General features: G+C 42.7%; 1 protein-coding gene across 1 annotated transcript in view; it reads left to right on the top strand.

Annotated features, from left to right (window-relative positions):
* GRK5 (G protein-coupled receptor kinase 5) overlaps positions 1-18,886 on the top strand; it is a 155,291-nt gene that overhangs the window by 76,782 nt on the left and 59,623 nt on the right. The gene's annotated exons all lie outside the window — the stretch shown is intronic.

Below are 18,886 nucleotides of genomic sequence, written 5' to 3'. Positions count from 1 at the left end.
TAGTCTCTAATTTGCGGCAAGCGAAATTTATGCCCCTATTAATTTTAGAGAAAGGTTGTTTTAAGGCATTGTCTCAAGCATTTATTCTTATTATTAATGACCTACTGTAGCTCTTTGAAACCTCTGCTCTTACCCAGGACTCAGCTACCAGCTACTCATGGACAGTGAGACTTGTGGGATCCAGAAATGAAGTCAATGCCGTATAGCTGGACTGATGGAGAGCTGTGAGATATGATCTGATCCCAGACACAAGTAAAAGGTGGTCTCTGCCCTAACTGTGGGCAGTAACAGTTTGTTAATCAGTGATTTCTTACCTTCCGTATTTTTTTATATTTTTTTTACGAACCCAAATATATTCCAGCTGAAATGTGAATACCTACATGGAAATTTTAAAGCTCTAGCCTTGCTTACTGAGCTTTTCAAAGTCATTGGGCTCCTCTGAGTACATGCTGAAAGACATGGTCTGTTCCAGGTGTTTTCAGTTATTTAATCAGAGAATTATGGGAAGGTTGGAGTGAAGAATACAGGAAAATCTGATAAAAAACTTAGGAAGATAAATTAAAATGTTGTCTCACAAGAATGCTGAATTGGGAAAAAAAAAGAAGCAGACCATTTCAATTATATGAATTATCTGATTTGGAGAACTCCACAGTACAACAGTTCCCACTGAAATCCAGGGACTTCGTGTGAATTCCTGGAGTATTTTGCAACATTTGTAAAACTTTTCACAATGATGGATGAAGAGGGGAATTATCTGAGTAATGTACTACAGTACTTTTCAGTGAGGCTGTGCCAAGGGCAGCACCAGGTGACAGGATGGATGAAATCAGACTGATCAACACAGACACCTAAGGCAAAGGGAGCATTGTCTTGGGTCTGTTCAGTGGAAATATCATTTGTGAGAGACTCAGGCAAATTATTCCACACTAGAGCCAGGTCTGGCCACTCTTACTGATCTAATCAGTCTCAACTGACGAGAGTAACCAAAACCAGTTTTCTTAATTGTGCTAGAAATTTTACATCTTCCTTCTGTCACATTTTTGCTGACTTCCTGCCAGTATTTGCACAAGCTGTTGTCATTGAACAGTGTGGATTGATTCTGGGGAAAGTAAGGCAAGTCAGCCATGCTCACCATGTTGACTGTGTGATTCAAAAGTGGTTTGGCCACTCCTAAAAAATGAAGAAAGAAAATTCTCCTGGTCCTTGGCTGAGGATAAGGTGAATACTTTCCAAACACCCTGATTTCCTTTCACTTAAAGCCCAACATCCAAAAAATGGGGAGACTGTCGTCACATTTATGAGTGAGTTCATTTGAGAGCATGATGATCACTCAAGGGAACCTGGCCAACAGCACAGGGTGGAAGAGAGACCTCATGCAGATGGTTGGTTGGTTTTTCCCCCAGGGGACTTAGCTGGGACACTCCAAGACAAAAGGCACTTGCTCTCATCCACAGCAAATGTTCTCCAAGTGCTCCACCACATTTGGCAGTTGCAGCCAGGGTCGACTCAACTCTTGATGTTGCCCAGGACTGTAAATTGTGGTCTGTGAAGTTTGTTGTGAGAGGGATTATCAGAAGAGATCTTTTACTTTAGCTTGTCTCTGCTCTGCTTGGAAACAGCGGCCTATATGGCGTTTCTTATTTAGAGTAGGATGTTAAATGTAGTGTCCTGGCCAAATTCCAGCCTGGGTGTTTATATTCTGCTCAATTAAATGCCACTGCTGGATCATTAAGTGAAAGCAAACTGTGGTGCTTGTCCTTTGCTAGTAATGTATATACCCTTAAGACCTGATTTATGGAGAGGCCCATCAACCCTCCTCTGAGAATCATAAAGTCATGATTCACATCAATAATGATAGTGTGCACTAGACCAGACCTTGTGGATTCTTTTTCTTGTTTTTTACTTTGTAATCTCAAGGTTTATTTTCTTGCTCTTGCACTATCATTGCTTTTCCTACAGCGTTAGTGTCCCTGAGTTATCACATGATATATCTCCAGTGTGCTGCTGTACCACAGGTCCACTCAGTGGGGGAAGGATAAAAAGCCAGATCTTTTAAATCAGGGTAGTTTCTCAAATGCATATCTTTTCAAGAGGCTTGTTTAGTCTGTTTCTGTTTTGCCAGAACATGTGTTTTTAGGAGTCTCCTGCTTTCCCTGTTTAAGTCATGGTTCTCTTTTGCTACATCAATAGTAGTGGTCGAACCTGAGAAGACTTGGAAGGTGTCTCTGACAGGCATCCAAAAGCAATGAGTATTTATTCACATTCTCTAAACCTTTCCACTCATCAGGGTAGGACTGCCCTGTTTTTCTGTGTTTATTCAGTGCCTAGCACCATGCTCCACTCCATATATTCTTGGTCCTGTGCCATGATTACCCATTAGCACAGTAAAATAATCTTTATTAGTAATAATGCTACAAATTATTAAGAGTGAATGAGGAGATATGACTTTGCTTTCCCATGCATTGCTTCTTTGGGAGAAGGTATCTATTCCAGCAAGGCAGTTCTGCAGAGATACAGTAGAGATCTACTCCTATCTTCTCTTTAAGTCTTGTATCAGAGGCATAGCCACAGGTTTCCCCTCTTTGCATGCCAAAACCCAGGTATTTATTTATTTTTTTAAAGTATTGATTTAATTATCTTATTTTCTAGTTGCAAAGAATGGTAGAAATTGTTGAGCTGCAGAGAAGTGGTTTGACTCAGCCATGTCAGGTGTACTGACCCGTTGAAACATAGCAAGAATCCAGGTTTTGCCTAAAAAGGATTTGTGCCATGAGATGGAGAATCAGTTGCAGATCTCATTAAGGCCAAGTACATTTATTTTCTTTTTACCTGAAGCATAATTAATTCAAGAAGCGAGTTCCACAGGTTATATTTTTAGATACTCCTGAGCCGAGATAAAAAAGAGAAAAGCTGGTCATTTCCTCATAGCTGGGTTGCAATGAACAGGGCAAGAACAATAGTTTCTGAGGGGGGGATGGTGGCTCCAGCCTTCTTCCATGAAGCAGCTGGAGGCTGGAATTCACACATGAAGGACATGTCTTTGTAAATGTTCTGAAAGCAGCATGACAGAAATGTTGTGCTGTGACTTGCATAACGTGTAGCGCCATTTCCCAACAGTTTCATGCACACCGTTGCTGGCAGAATCCAAGACCACAGCTCTAATGGCAAATTCACATGGGAACTAAACATGCCCAACCAACCTCAAGCTGCCTTCAGATCCCTTGACTGAGGAACACTGCAGCTGTACATCTGTTTTTTCACATGGGGTTGGCCCCATCCAGAGGGTCAGAGCTGTGTTAGGGATGATGCTGGTCATGCCCAGACAGTAAAATGATCTTGCCCTGCAAGTGCTACTTCCTAGGTTTTCTTCTTGACTTCATCTCCACAGATGAGATCAGTGGAAAGGAAGATGGGGAGGGAATAGCATGGAGATTGCAAAACATGCTGGGAGAAATGTACTTTTCCATGCATGTCTTGCTTACTGGACTGCACATTCCTCTTTCCCTGATGACAGTATTATGTGATGGGTTTTGCTGGTAGCTAGGCAGCTACCCAAAGCAACAAATCCAGGTGCCAATGAAATTTTCCATTGACTGAAGTGGGTTCGAGGGCAGCAGTAACAACTCACAATTCAGTCTCTTCTGAGGCCACAACACAAGGTCCCATGCAATATTTTTAACTGCAAATTATTCCAAAATCTCTCTCAAAACATAATCTGTACTTCATGCTGCGCATCTGTACCAAGGATTTAGAAGAAAAATGGGTTATTAGTACCTAATTTACATTTTATGTCTTATGCTTCCTGGCAAGTTAAAGCTGTGGTCAATGGTTCGGCCCCAAATGGCCTTTCATTACTCAGGCTGTCCAGACATTCATAACCTTATGAGTCCTTACCAGGGAGGCTCAGATTTGTGCCAGAAGTATTGGAAGAAGAGAGCACTCATGTGGAATATGTATAATGTAAGAACTGACTGGAATTCAAGGAAAGTAAGGTAATATTAGTCCTTGATAAGCTGATAGAGATGCTTAATTATTTATTACAAATCATAAAATTATACAAAACATTGCATGAGTCTTATGCAGTCACTCTTATTTTTCCTCATCTTCTGCTGTTTTATGTTTATCTATTTAGGCCGAAACTCTGGAAAAAGAAGCTGCTTGTGTTTTGGTTCCCATATGACCCTCAAAGATAGCATCCTCTGAGAGTTTTCCAGTCAGCATCCAGTGAGGCTCCCGAGTCAAGGTCCCCAAACACCAGCAGGCAGGACGGAACTGGCCCTGTAACACATGATAAATAATAACAACACTTCTCCCAGAGCCAAACCTTCTGAGTAAAGGATGCTGTTACTGGTGGGCTGGGTAGCACCATCCATTATTGAATTTGTCCAATATTGCACATTATAAGATTAAGATCTTGCCAGAGTTACGTAGACTGAAATTTTCCATGATGGATGTTTTCTGTGCTACAATTTTTCTTCTTTTTTTTTCTTTTTAATTTTTTTTTATTAACACTAACAGTCTGAAGGTGGAAGCCAAGATTGATCAGAAAGACAAAGAAGTAGCTATTCCTTAAATATCCAGGCTAAGTTTGAAATCTGTTGCAGTTTCAGAGGATGTTAGTTTCATTGCACATTGCTGAGGGAGTTGAGAAAGTTTAACAGTATTTTGCTGCAACTCATCTGCCTGTTCATCCTCTCAGTCAAAAATGGAAGAGGCCATTTAGGGTACATTTCAGGGAAGGACCCCATCTTGAGGATCTCTGCGTGCTTTTCTGTCCAGTGGAAGAAAGCAGCCACTTCAAACTGAGACTCAGAGTCTTGCAGGTGTCTCCCAAAGGGTGTCCACTTGGAGAGCTATTGCAGAGTTGCCAGTGTGCAATAAATCCATATCCCACTTCTACTGCTGCACACTGTAAGCATGGGACACAAGTGCTGGGATCAGATGGATTTGGGACCCACAGTCTAGAGAGATTGAAATTGACTGTAGAAGTGGAGGAAATTTGCTCATCTTGGAGGAAGTAGAGTGGAGGAGCAGTACTGCTGGAGAAGATGGCAAAACTTGGGAAGAGAAGGTGAAAGAAAAAATAGGGGAATCACAGTCCGCAGAGTCTGTAGAACCGAGGATGATCAGCTAACACAATTTACAGCTTCTTTCCCAGCTCCCTACAGCACCAGCAGAGACACTAACACCCCTGTGTCAGTGCTGCTGGTATGGGTATCACTATGAGTGGCAGCGTGATGGAGTTTCTGTTTCAAAGAAAGCGTAGGAAAGAGCTCAAGAAAAGCTGTGTTGAAAGAACATTCTTCAAGTTGCCAAGTCGAAAGTTCCCAGCCTTTTGTGTAAGCTCTTCCAAAGAAGACTTTCTCCATTGGTCCACAGGAGTTTGTTTTTTTTCTTCAGTTTTTCAGTTCCTTAAAAGCTTAGGAAATTAAGCATGCAAAAATATGTGTTAAAACAATGAGCACCTAAAATAGATTTTGAATTAAGGCTGCCTATGCAGCTTAAATTCATCTTTCAGTATATGTCAAATAATTAATTGTCTTCCCCAGGAGCCCTAATGCAGTCGGTTCAATAGCCTGAGTTAGTCTGGGGGTGGAACTGGGTTTTCTAATAAAGGAGCCTAGAATGGCTGACTCATTTATTGCATGAGGTAAAAAGGTATGTGATAAATTTAAATGGGGATTTGCAGCATCAAAGGAAATGGTCTCGGAGCCAAAGCAATTGAATAGCATACTAAGGAACTGAACAGGGATAGATCTTCTGTGATGACAGGCAAGTCACTTAAAATTAGTTTTTCACAGTTGGCCTCTAATTGTGCTTTTTCCATTTTCTGAGTAGTTGCCTTAAGATTTTTGAGTCTCGATTACCAACGTGTCCAACTGAAGCAAATGGAAGATTGGCTTTGGACACAGAGAACAGCATATAAAGTTAAATACACAGAAAATCAAGTAGCACCAGTCAGTGGGTACTTTTTACCTTAATCTTCATATGTTTTAGTTCCCCATCTGCAAAACTGGCTCTCTGTCCCCCAGAGGTGGGGTGCAAATGGATCCATGAATACACTTGAGGTATTCAAAGGCTGCATTGGAGAATGTCACAGAAAGGTCCATGGGGAAATGAATTACTGTGTCTTCAGAGCAGGCCTGACTGGTGTGCAGTAAATACAGTCCAGGGCCACACACTGAACCAGAGGAGAGGACCAAACACTGAATAGCTGCTCATTATTAAGCACTGTCCATCCTGTGCGCTGAATGAGGCAAAGGCCCTGTGGGAAAAGCAGTTTGCAGTGATGTAATTAAAGACTGTACCAGAATGCACACACAGTGAGCAGTGGCATTCAGGCTGCACCAACAACTTTAATTTAGGTTTTTCCTAGGTTTTGAGGCTTAGCTTTGCAACCTCAATCACGTTCCTTTAATAATTTGGGGTGCGTCGACGTAACACTGCAGCTGAATTCTTCCTTGTGGAATATTATGTCTTAAAAAAAAAAAATACTCAGTAATCAAAAGTGAATGTGTTGCAACTTCCTGTTTGCTCCCCATGCTGCTACGGATAATTGCTTCTTTCCTGCGGGTGGAATGAAGACTGTTGAAGTCCAATGGCCTCAACCATGGGCTGCTTATTCAATGTGGCATGTAAGCAGCAGGGATTTCCTTGTCCCTGGCTGGAGACCTGCATACTTTACCTCTTCCATGCAAGTAGGATGAAATTAATCAGTGTTGGTTTTCTCAGCAAGCAATGAAATTTCAACCACTGCAATGTCGGAGGAGGAAGACTCCTCAAAGGGGACCAGGAGAAAATGCATGAATGAGAAGTTCCTGCCAAGACATGAACACTACACTTGAGTGTGTCTGAAACGTTGGGTGCAGAGAGTAAATAAGCCCCATGACAGGTCCAGCCTAAATACCCAGCACTTCCATGGCAAGTAGCCCATACTTTCACCGACCTTGGCATCGAGACGAGGATAATATTTTTGCAAGGATGAACGGCACTCAAACAATGTCTCTAATGTTTGAGTGTCGTTGCAAGCATGCTTTCCTTTCAGATCAGCCATGTGGCTCTTCGTTTCCATCCCTTTCCCCCTTTTCCTTTCAGAGAAGTACATTTTATGTGTCTGCTGAAGAGGAAATCCCTGTCTTCTGTAGAGTTCCTGGGCTGAGGACCCAGAAGACAGTGCGCCTCAGTCCTGGGAATGGAGCTGTTAACCCTTAGCTGATGGTTCTCTTCCAGCCTTGCGCACTGTGCTTAGTGTTCCCATATCTCACTCTCACAGGAGAAGCTACCCATCTCTAAAGTGATAATTACACACAGCAATCCTGAATTCTGTATTTTGAGAACTCCCAGCAACTGTTGCACTGACTGATGAGGTGACAGGAGCTGTCTATCCATGCACATGGACACAGAATATTGCTGGTGAAGCCACAGCTTGCTCCAAATATCTGTGCCCCAAAAAGCCATATACAGCATCTGCCCTACCCATTCTGGAGCTCAGCATGAAAGTACAAGCACAAGAGGCTACTCTGCTTGGTAGAATTGAAGGGGCAACCCAAATCTAAGTGGCTGCCCCATAAGTGATCCTTTTCACCATGTCTGAGCATCCCTTCACATTTATGGCCTCAGAGCGGGTGCTTCACACAGAGGGAAGGTGGTGTCACCCAACCGAGAAGAGGCAGCGTGAGCTGTTGCACTGTTCTTATTTCTGGCCTCATCCACCTCACCTCCTCGTATGTTCTTGACAGAATAACTAGGGAATGGTTTCTCATGTGATTGTGAGGCTGCTTTACCACACCAGAGTTACTCGTTGCCGTGTGGCAGTCTGGTATTAAAGTTTATGCGATGACCAGATTAGATTTCAGTGTATCCAGGTGATATATTTGAGCAAAGAAATGTCTTAGTGGGTCAGCACCTGGCTGGAAGGGTGCTGGAGAGGGCTTCAGGCAAGCATTAGGATCTCAGTTACTCATTTATTTCTTCAGATCCAACATGTAGAAGAATCCTCTTCCAAGTGAGAACTGTCTAAATATGTTTTCAGTATCTAAATGCCCTATCACTGCTTATGAGACAGGCAACCCTACTTCAAGTTCCTGTTAATTTTGCCTTCTGTTCACTGAAATTATTTCAGCAACTTTGGAGCTGATAGTCTGGGCTTCTTGTTCTGCAGATCTGAACACCATTATTTTGTGTTGCTGGATATTTGTGGCTGTACGTTGAAATTTAGGAAACAAAATAGGGGAAAAACACTTCATAAGGGTAAGATGTTTTTCGTATCACAGTGTGAAAATAAACCAAGAAATGAGCAGGAAAAGAAAAGAGATGAACTGAAAAAATTCAAATACTAGAATAACTTCTAAAACTGCAAAAGTTTTCACATATTTTCCCTATGACAACCCAGTTTTCATAGGAATGAAGTGGAAGTTCTCTCTAAAATTGCCCTTTTGTTGTTGTTGTTTTTGTAGACCTAAGTAAGACTGTTCATGATTTTTTGTGTCTGGACACAAGCTGCCACACCCTCTGCATCCATCCCAGTAATTTTGTATGAAGGGATCCTTGGTACTGCAGACTTCTGTCAAAAAGGAGAAAAAAATACTTGCTACTGACAATCCCCCTCTTGCACAAGTTACTTTCAGTGCATTTGGAGTTTCTAAATGACTTTAAAATCTCTTTGCCACTCCACATATCAATTTTACTCAGCAGATCAGCTCCTTCACGCCCACTCAGAGGGGGCTGTCACTCAGCAGGCAGTCAAATCAGCCTGTCAATATAAACCCAGGCAAAGTCAGTGTCTGTATTATTACAAATAAGCCACTTATAGTTGAGCAAAAGATCCAATTAAGTGGTGATTTAGCAGTGTTGTCACAGGTCAGTGGTACCCCTTAAAGTTGTTGAGGATTGATTATGTTTTTCAGTATATTATTGTCTCTGATTGCTTATGTTGGTGGTAGAGCTTATTGTGCAATTTTTGTTAAAGGCTGGGATTGACAAACACATCTAAAATAAGTGGAGTTTCACCAGTGTGGAGTTCTGTTGTACTTGAAGCTTGGGGTTTCAAAACATCAGGAGAAAGAAAAATACCTAAGAAAATTTAGCAATGAAGTAATAACAAGTAATAGCATCTGCTATTCTGTTAAAGGATTCACTAATAAAATGGCTGGGATGCTTAGGACTTGCAGTGACTATTGAACAGCATGCAGAGTAAGTAATCCCTGTGAATGGCTTTATTATGTGCCTGTCAGTAACGTGTGCTGCCTAAATATGCGCTCGCAGAGTGACTGTGCTGGTGGCTCTGTGCACTCTGCTGCTTACTGACCTGGTAGAAGTTTAGTCTTGAAAAAGGAAAGCTGCTTTGCTGTCTACCTGGGCTGGTTTAGAAATCAAAGAGTAGTTTTGCAGAAGTCTTTTCGTCTTAAGAAAGTGATTCACAAGATGTCTCCATTAGTTTCCTGGAATCGAGATGTTTATTTTGTGCTATGTACAACAGCAACAGTTCTGTAGATTTCATAACATTAAACATTCAAATTGCAACTTCTACTGAAATTTTCTTTCAGCATGTGTTACCCAGAATGTCACCAGGCAGGAGTCTAAATAACAGCGCTAGACATAAAATAAGTTTGGTATTTCAGTTAAAAACTTTCAGACTGGACGTAAAAGTCCCAAATAAAAAAAAAATCTCAGTAGCTACGGTCTTTGAGAACAAATCATCCAGTTCTGTCATTCCCATCTGAGGCAGAACAAAATGAGAACAACTAAATGTTTGTTCCCCGAATTTCCCAGGGCGTTTCTGAGGTGAGTTTTCATATTTCTTTGAGGGATTTTTTTTCCAGTCCTCTGGCCTGGCCACAGAGACATTGTTGAAAGTCATTTAAGAAGATAAAGGCAAACTCCTTTTCTAGCCAGGGTGGTGGTCAGGGTTATGGTGTGGGCAGCCCTTCCCCTGGGGCTGCACAAGTACCACATGAAAGTGTGGGAAATGGTGGTGGGGCATCTTTTGTGATCAGTGTGAAGTAGTTTGGAAGCCCACCATGCCCCGAATACCTTTGTGACTGGCCACAGAGGCAACTGTTCAAACACTGTGCTTGGGAAACCTCACCAAAGGCATTGATCCAGGGCCATGTGCTTTTCAAGTGTAATTTATGGGAATGGAAAGCAGCTTACTACTAGTAATGGTAGTTTTTTGACTAGAAGTGTAGCACACCTGCCCATCTGTCAGTCAGCCAGTCAGTCTGTCTCCCTGCTCTTTTTTGCTTTTTGTTCCCTTTCTATGCACTGTTATTTTAACTGGCAGCCAAATGTAAAAGAAAGGATGTGTTTAAGAACATGGTACCTAATAATTTAAGTTTAAAAAAAAAAAATTTAAAATATTCCCACTGCACATTCGCAATCCAGATTTCCTGGCGATTAATCCTGGTGCACGCACTTCCGCTGTCATGCTGGTGTTGACTGTGGAACTGAGAGACAGAGTGAGTGGTTTATTTGTGTAAACTGCTTGACAGAGGTGGGAAAACTAAGGTGGGCTTGATCAAAGAGCCACTGGAATTGATGGGAATCTTTCTGTCTGAGTTGGTCAGCACATGGTGCTGATAACACCAAGGCTGGGGGTTCAATCCCCATATGGTCCATTCAGTTGAGAGCTGAACTCAATGGTTGGGCTCCTTCCAACTCAGAATATTCTGTGATACTGTGATTTCATCAGGTTTAATGAATGTCTTCATTACTGGCAGCAATTATTTGTTGTCTTTCCCCACACCCCATATTTCATACAACAGTATTTTTGCTTCTCTGACTGAGAGGCTCAAGCCTCTTAATGGCAAGCTCCATCTTCAGCTGAACCTTGACCCCGCAGTTTCTGCTTTTGGACATGGGGCTTGGTCAGTGACCCATACGGAAGGGATGCAGTTGCCTGAGCAAGTAACTTTTAGAAGATACCAGAAGTGTTGGGGGAGGGCTGGAATAACTCAGCAGAGTAGCTCAGATTTTGTTAGGATGAGATTTTGTCAGGATGAGATTTTGTCTTCCACTGGCAAACAGCCTGGTCTCAGGGCAGAGCATTTTCTCTTTGCCATCTGACTGTGGTCCTGGCACAAAGCTGGATGACCAAATGTCTCCCCTGTGAGAGCTGAGGGTCCCTCCCCAGGTTCTGGACCCCACTCATGTTTTCCTGTGCAGTGATTATATTGAGCTCACAGGATCTTGTTTGATCCTCCTCCTGCTGCTGCTACAAAAAGGGTGGGTGGGTTGTTATCCCTCCTGTCAAAATCTTTGTCCAAAATCAACAAAGCCACAAACGCGTTCTGGTTCAAGTACTCATGCAAACATGTTTATGCAACTGCTTGTAGGATTTGACTTTCAAATAGAATTCCATGAACAAAAGCTTCAATACAGCTGCCTTCAAAAAACAAATGAGAAGATCCATATGTATCACTGAAGGGTATTTAACTGTGAGTTTGTTCCAGTATTCTCCAAGCATTTTTTCCATATCAGTCCAACTGGACTGTTTCCATCTCCAGTGTAATGCTGCTGTGATGTGTGGAGTTTATCCCTGTAGCCTAATACCATGAAAAGAGTGGAAATAAGGGAAGTTATACAAAGCAAACACTGTCTGCATCTGAATACTTACATTAGATGTTCGATGATCAGGAGATTAAATTTTGTTTGTTTTAAAAAAGACAGCTGAAAAGCAAAGAAAATTAAGTTGGCAGGACTTAAAAGCAGTTTGGGGTAATTCCATTGTCTCAAGTAAGCTTGATTGCATTCCTATTTTTAATTAATTAAACTTAGATAGTCAGTGCCAGAACAACGCTTGCTGTAACAGCATAGATGAGGGTCTCCAAGTCTTTTGTAGAAAATCCTAAATTCAAATGGAAAAAAAAATAAACCCAGGCCAAAAAATGTGTTCTCCCCCAGTACTTCATATGTTAGGTCTAGAGCTTTCCTCAGCAATGAAGGACTGGTTTGAACTGCAGACTGGGATGAGCTGCTGTTTAGAATAAGGAATCTATCAAGCCATTATCTCGTCATAAGTCGTACATATTTCCATATTTTATTAAAAAATAAAGGAAGCAGATGAAATATTTATGGTTAGAGAGTGTGTGCTTTTGCCACCAGCAAGAGAACTTCATCACAGCCCTTGGCTTCGGAATTCCTGTCCAGCACCTGCACAGCTCCAGACCTGCCAAGATAAACACTCTCCAAGACAGAGGCTGCGTCGTCGTTTTTAATCTCTGTGAAGTGCCAGGTGAAGTTCTGGAGCAGTATAGTGGTTAATGTATAAAAAGACTCTGCTGTGCTCTCCTGGACTAAATTTCCGCTCCGGGAGTTTGCGTTGCAAGCAAAAAAATAGCCAGGAGCCACAGGGCCATCAGCAGCACTGGGGCTCCCACACTTTAATGGACTTCTTCTGGCCACACTGCTCGGAGGGAGGCAGTGCCAGTAGCCCTGTTTTATAAATACAGCATGCCACTGAGGTCTGCAGGGCACAGACTATTAGTTGTGCTGGTAACTGGATTCCCACGGGAGCCTGGATGCTTGTATTAGGCTTTTATAACATAACTTACTGCCACAGTTTATAGGAATTTTTGAATGAACTGAAATGTGACATTTTTATTCCTGTCTTGTGCTCTCTAACCATCTGGCTTGCCTCACTTTTTAAATGCATTGCTGGAGACAGGGTGAATGGAGAGTCCTCAGCATCTTAATCACAGGTTTCCACTGTAAAACAGCCCCCCTCACCCCCCAAACAACCAAAAAACCCCCCAACCAAACAAACCCCAAACCCCAGAAAATAACAGACAAGAAGGACAAGGAACTTCTCTGCTCTTGCTTCCTCCCATTCCTGCAACATTCCCGAGTAGGCACCATGGAGATCCCTGTCTACATTACTGTAGTTTTTTGGTCAGGCTCTGCAATTTAAACAGCAATATCCCTGTTTCTTCATCTGAAATGGTCCCCTATTTTCAGCTTCTCAAAGAGAACAACCTGATATGTTTTGCACTGCAAGTACCTGGGTTCCCAGCAAAGTTCACAAAGTCCTGACTGGCCATGACATCTCCAGGACTAAAGACCATTGAAAAATAAGAGTAAGAATAAGAAGGTGATAAGAGGGTCTTCAGATGTGTTAACATGGCCCGTCTTGGGGTTTTGCTTTTGAACAGAAGGATTATCTTTTGTATTGAAGCATTTTTATTAGAGATGGAAAACCATCATTTGTAGAATGCGAGAGCTGATGTTCCAGCTTTCCAGATTATTCTGAAATACAAGAGCAACACAGACACTGTTAATAATGCAATCAAAGCAATTTAAATCCTTTTAAAGCATCCACAAAGGGTCCTTTGATAAGAAGCAACTTCCATCAGCCTGAAAGACGAGGCAGTTTAGTGTGTGCTGTTTATTAAGTTTATACATAGACAGTGGTAATTCCACTTTTGGCTGGAGAAGAGCAGCAGTAAATTATAAGACATCTTTATAAGCACCAGTGTTAGACTTGCTGGTTTTAAATGAAAAATGTATTTATATTAATATAGCTCTAAATGGGGTTATTCAGTGCTTAAAGATGCAATTTGTTTTCCATTAGTACTCTGAATGGACACAAAATAATTCTGTAGACCTTAAAGGCTTTGGTCTTTTTTTTTTGACAAAAAGGAGGAAATTGCTGCAAGTGCACAGTGTATGATGGGCTGTGAAAGTCTCTTTAGTTCAGTTGTGCTGCATATTTTTTAATCTTGCTCTTAGTTCCTGCCTTTGTCCTCCTTTTCATTGTGTGTCTCTGTAAGGAAACTTAAATGAAGAAAGCAAAGACGGGTGAAAAAACCAGAAGTGGTTTTAGATTTGGGCTGCGCTGAGCAGGATTTCTTTTAGCAACATCTCTCTAAGTTTGATTGAGGAGGGAGGTGTGCAATTTTGGGACCTCTCTAGCTGAAATTTCCATTGATCTCAGGGATGTTGGGCATCACTTTGACAGGCCCCAGCCCTTTGGAAAAACAAAGTTTTACTTTTGGTGTGCCAACAGTCTTAGGAGCTGACTGCTACTCCCGTGGGCTCCAATGCTGCTCCTATTGCCCAGCTGGAGTGTAGAGACTGAGGCATTCAAATGCTTTCTTCCATTAATTTGGGGTGCTTTTTGTTGTTCTGGAACAAAGCACGTGAGAGGAAGAGAGCAGCAGGCAAGTGATAGACTTGGAACATCTGAATGCTTTTGGGTCACCTTAGAGAAAAAAAATAAGGAAGGGAAGATGAATTCTAATCTTGGATCATTGAGCATGAGCAGGAAATGAACAATTAAGTCTTCCTGCATCCTCTTTGGGGGTTCCAGGTGTTGGTTTGTTTGTTTGTTTGTGGGGTTCTATTGTTATTGTTGTTTCGTGTGGGCTTTTTAAGGCAGCATAATTACTTTGCATTTGGATCTTACTCAGTTTTCATCTGATTTAATGCCAAGGATAGCAGGGATCCAGAGGTCAAGTCCAAATGTTCCCATGCAGCAGCGTGGTGCATGTCTTCTTGGCAATTCTCCATGCATTTCTTTGGAAAATCTGCTCTTGGGATTCCGTATGCTGGAAAATAAAAGACTGTATTATGTACTTAATAGATAGTACATAAATACAATCCTTGGCCACACCAATAAATGGCCAAAAAGCTGAAAGGATGTTCCTGGCTTTTGTAGACTTTAAAAGTGAGATTTAAACTGAGCTTATCCCTCCCCACAGACATCTACAGGAAGAAGCCTCATCAGCTGATAGCAGGGGTTGGATTTGCAGCTCTTCAGAACAAGTTGCAGAAGTGCAACTTTTATAGCGGTCTCACTGAGACACCTGCATGTTACACTGAATATCAAGGGTTATCACCCAGTTTTGTATTTCAGCACTAACCCATCAAAACCCACAGGTATATCGCAAATGTGACAGAGGAGGGGGGATCTGGTCTCTGCATTTTCTCTCCAACATGGCTAAGGTGATATTTTAGCCAGCCAAAAAAATGCAAGGTATTTAAGTGAGAAATTAAGACAAAAATCTTCACAAGGTACAGGGAGGTTTTTATCCAGTTAAAATATTAGATTTTCCCCCCTTTTAATTGAAAGTTGGGGATTTCAACATCAGCAACTCTATTACCTTGTGCTGAGTTTTTCACTTCATCGATGGTATGTTTTGACTGGTATGAAATTTTGTTAATAGGACTCTTTTTCTTAGGCATGGGCTCAGATATTTTTCAGAACCTTACCAGAATATCTGTTAGGGAACAAATTTGTCCATAGACTTTGAATTGTGACAGCATTACATGTGCAGGTGCAACTATTTTGGTGTGTTCCTTGTGCTGGGTGCTCTTGAAATTAGTATTTCAATACATAAGCTATGAAGTAAAGGGAAAAATGAGTCAGTCAAATTATGAATAAACATAATTTATCTTTATTTATCTTATGAATGTTAATTATGGCATTTTATCTAATACCTTTTCTATATTAATCTGCGTTGTTGCTCTGTTAGGAAGACGGAGAATTCACTTGCATTGTTTGCCAGAGATATTTTCTAAATAAAGAATTTGGCGTCAGTGAGAGGTGTCTGCTTTCCCAGGACTTTGACCCACCCAGCTTTTCACCCCCATTTTGGGTGACTTTGCAGGTGTTAAACAGGATGGCGCTGAGGCAGGAGGGTTTGACTACCAAAGATATCACTCTTAGAGCTGTTTTAGTTACACTTCATCATCATAAGCATATGGTTTCACTTCCAAGTGTTTAACATTTCCATTTCCTCAGGAAATCATTCCTTCTATTTTTTAAACTTTTGAAACTGGATGGATATTTTTACTGGCAGGCAGAGCGAGAGCGACACAAGGCTCAGCCCCAGCCCAGGAGAGCCCCTGGCTGCAGTCCCCACCTGCCTCGCCGTCCCTTCCCTCCTGCAGCAGCTCCTCAGCACGGCTCGAGGTGCTCCAGCCGCGTCTCTGGGGTGCAGCACTCTGTTAAAACACTTCTGCCTTCCTTGCTGTAATAAAACCATCCACTCCTTTTTCAGCTTTAGCTGAGAGACGTGTTTTTCTTTCTTAGTCCATTCCGGGCCCATGCATCCCAGGAATTGGTTGAGTGCAGACTCCTTTAGCTGACTTAGTGAGGCCAACGGCGAGATCAGGGCCTAAGAAAATAGTTTGTGTCACCTACAAGGAACGAAAGCATTTTCATCATGTACTTATTGTCCATGTTGGTACATCCAGCAGTTAAATGCACATGACAGAGCAGTGGGTGGCTCCAGGGCACTGCTCTGCCTGTTGTGTTTTCAGAGTGGTATTTCATTTGTGGTATTTCCTTTTTCCTCCTTAGGAATGGGTCACCCTTCTCACGTGTTGGCCAAGCTCTGTAGAGCAGGAGGAAGCCTGTGCTCATCTCTTTTTTATGTTGTGCTTATCCACGTATGTCATGGTGTTTAGCTGCTTGTTTTCTTTCCCTGCTGTGCTATGAAGTACAGGTATGGATGTGCAATTTGCACACGAATTTAGCTGGTATCACTGGCCCTTTGAGTAGAAGATCATCCTCTGCTACCTTGGGTGTCACCACATCATAACAACTTTGATAAATAAACTGCATTTTGTACAGCCAGCATTGTCACTGTGCATCAAATAGTGCTGTACAAGAGAAAATATGGGCCAAACCAGCTGATTATTGTGTTTGTTCCGTTCTGTTTTACTCTGTTATGAATGCAGACAGTCTCATTTTTTGCAGTGCTGGTTTGGTATGGGGAAGCTTGCTGTGGGTCTGGGCTTCTTTGGGGATTGAGTCCTGCCACCAGGCAGGCTGTGTGCTGCTGGTATTTGGGGTGTACATTTTATGCATACCCTCACAAGAGTGAGTTAGTCAAGGCAGCAGAAAACAGCATCAGGTAGATGTAGTTAAACCTTCACACCTCCCAGGAGAGCTCACCTGAGCTGCTGAGCCTCTGGCTTCATGCCAGCCTCTGAGATGTTGTGAGTGGCTGTTTTGATCCACTCTCCTGACTCCTTCACTTCCCTTAGCGCTGTACGTGTCTGCACATCCCTTCAGCAATTACTCCCTAAAAATGCCACTTGGTCAAGCAGCACAAGCTGGTACCCCCCACAGGGACACCCCAAGGCTGCTCCGTGTCCCAGTGATCCTGCTGGTTTTCCCACTACATGTATCAGTGCCGTGATGTTCCGTGCTGAAGGCTTCAGCTCAGGCAAACAAACCAGTGCCGGGGGAAGGCTGCTGATAATTAGACTGGAGGTCAAGTTAGGATTTACACAGTGATTTTGATCCAGTTTTACTTGTGAGAGAGTATCAAAACATTGCAGTCTTCTCGATAGATTGAGTGATACCCTGATCCACAATGGAATGGCAATGCCAGCAAAAAATGCTGCTGGTTCGTTGTTCCCAACTGCTTCAGAAGACCAGACCCAAGCAGGACCACACTGAATTAAAAGCACTTTTCAGCTCTCTCCAACCTGTGTCTCCAGTGACCACCCTGGAAGTGCTTCAGGAATCAGTTCCTGCAGTAGAGCCAGGTGCAGCACTGGGCAGGCTCCCTCCTTCCCCTTATAAAAGGCAGCCTTGGGTGCTCCTGCCCACTGTCACCCATGTCACCCAGCTACAGGGCAGCAGTCCAACACCTCATAGAGCATTTTCTGTTCAGGACAAATGTACCTACAGGTTGGTGAGGCCCTGGCACAGGTTTCCCAGAGAAGCTGTGGATTCCTCATCCCTGAAAGTGTTCAAGACCAGGTTGGATGAGGCTTGGAGCACCCTGGGATAGTGGACAGTGCCTCTGCCCATGGCAGGGGGTGTGTGACTAGGTGATCTTTAGGATCCCTTCCAACCCAAACCATCCTGTGATTCTATGATGATTCTGTGAAGTCCAGGTTTTGCAGAACATGGTCCCCAGGGCACAAGCTGAGATGAGCTGGGTGCCTTCATGGCAAAGGTGAGCTCCATCACAGATGTGTGCCTGCATCCATGGAGTGGGAGGAGCTGAAGGACGTGACGGGGCCAGAGCAAAGGGGGACTCAAAGACATTGCAGGAGCAACTCCAGGCCCAAGAGAGAAGTAACCAAGGCACTGGCAACTTGTGTGGGTTTCGTATGTCTGTTTGCAGTGCTGTGTTATGTGTTTAGAAGCTGGTTGTTTCCATAATAACAGCAAGTGCCATATGGCAGCGAGGAGGGTGGTGAGAAGAATGCCTAAGGAAACACAGTATGTTGTTTGACATGTGTGTACTTGTAGAGGAATAACGTGTCTCAAGCAAGTATTGCTGCTCCAAGCAGGCTGGGGGATTTTCTGCTCTCACCAGAAAAATATCCAAAGCCCTTGGCATTTGTGCTGGTGCAATGCCAGTTAATGACACCTGCCCTTCATCCATATTCTCCTGCTGATAGTCCTTGTGGTGGGCAAAGAACCTTTTGCTTTGCTGTGAGTGATGGTTCTGGATGCACCAGCACAGGGGAATGGCATTTAAACATGGCTTTTGAGGGGAAATACAGTTCTGTAAGGAGTGCTGTGTGAAACTGAAATGAGCCAGATGCCATCTGCTCCATCCATTCCTTAATGCTCAGCAATTAAATAGCAGAAATTTTGAAACCTTTGAAAATGCATAGTTTATTATAATTGTTTAATAGAAAGCGGGCTAAGCACTTCCAGAGATATGGGGCACTTCAGTGCATATCTAGGAAGCATCCAGGAAAGTCTCCACAAATTCCAGCTTTTTCTACCCTTTAATGCATGACTCATATTTCAAGGACTTGTAATTTGCTCCCCACATTCCCACCAATGCCACCAGCCCGAGCTGTACCTTTGCATACATTTCCACCACAGAAAAATATGAAATTATTTTTTCATAATAGATGAGTGGCTTTTGCTTGACCTTTACCAACATCAGCCCTACAAAATTCAGCCTCTCTT

This window comes from Corvus moneduloides, chromosome 8 (genome assembly GCF_009650955.1).
Source record: "Corvus moneduloides isolate bCorMon1 chromosome 8, bCorMon1.pri, whole genome shotgun sequence".
NCBI classification, from domain to species: domain Eukaryota; kingdom Metazoa; phylum Chordata; class Aves; order Passeriformes; family Corvidae; genus Corvus; species Corvus moneduloides.
Note: the sequence above shows the minus strand (reverse complement) of the source record. Positions and strands in the feature narration are given on the sequence as shown.